Source organism: Cebus imitator, unplaced genomic scaffold (assembly GCF_001604975.1).
Source record: "Cebus imitator isolate Cc_AM_T3 unplaced genomic scaffold, Cebus_imitator-1.0 Scaffold5, whole genome shotgun sequence".
Classification (NCBI taxonomy): Eukaryota; Metazoa; Chordata; class Mammalia; order Primates; family Cebidae; genus Cebus; species Cebus imitator.
Window position 1 is genome coordinate 12,292,061 of NW_016107320.1, and position 1,115 is coordinate 12,293,175.

The window sequence follows — 1,115 nt, forward strand, 5'->3', positions numbered from 1 at the left end:
TGGGCCAGTTTGCCATATAAGTAAACTTCATGTCATGAGGGTTTGGTGTACAGATTATTTTGTCCCACTTTTGATAAACATAGCACGCGATAGGTAGTTTTTTTGATACTCTTGTCAGAGCCGTTTGAACAAGAGCACCTCCATCTTGAATAGAGGCTGGGTAAAATGAGGCTGAGACCTACCGGGCTGCATTCCCAGGAAGCTAAGCATTATAATTCACAGAATGAGACAGGAGGTCAGCACAAGATACAGGTCATAAAGACCTTGCTGATAAAAACAGAATGCAGTAAAGAAGCCGGACAAAACCATCAAAACCAAGATGGCAACAAGAGTGACCTCTGGTCGTCCTCACTGCTCATTATACATTAATCATAATGCATTTGCATGCTAAGAGACACTCCCACCAGTGCCACAGCAGTGTACAGATGCCATGGCAACATCAGAAAGTTATCCTATGTGGGCTGGGTGCGGTGGCTCACACCTGTAATCCCAGCATTTTGGGATGCTGAGACAGGCAGATCACCTGAGGGCAGGAGTCCAAAATCAGCCTGGCTAACATGGTGAAACCTCGTTTCTACTAAAAATAGAAAAAATTAGCCAGGCATGGTAGTATATGCCTGTAATCCCAGCTACTAGGGAGGCTGAGGCAGGAAATCACTTGAACCCAGGAGGTAGAGGTTGCAGTGAGCTGAGATAGGCAACAAGAGTAAAACTCCATCTCAAAAAGAAGAAGGAAAGAAAGAGAGAAAGAGAGAGAGAGGGAGGGAGGGAGAGAAGGAAGGAAGGAAGGAAGGAAGGAAGGAAGGAAGGAAGGAAGGAAGGAAGGAAGGAAGGAAAAAAAAAGAAAGAAAGAATGAAGAAGAAGGAAAGAAAGAAAGAGAGAGAGAGAAAGAAAGAAAGAAAGAAAGAAAGAAAGAAAGAAAGAAAGAAAGAAAGAAAGAAAGAAAGAAAGAAAGGAAGGAAGAAAGATGGAAGGAAGGGAGGAAGGAAGGAAGGAAAAAGAAAGAAGAAAGAAAGAAGGAAAGAAAGAAAGGTGGAAGGAAGGAAGGAAGAAGGAAGGAAGGAAAAAGAAAAGAAAGAAAGAAAGAAAGAAGAAAGAAAGAAAGAAAGAAAGA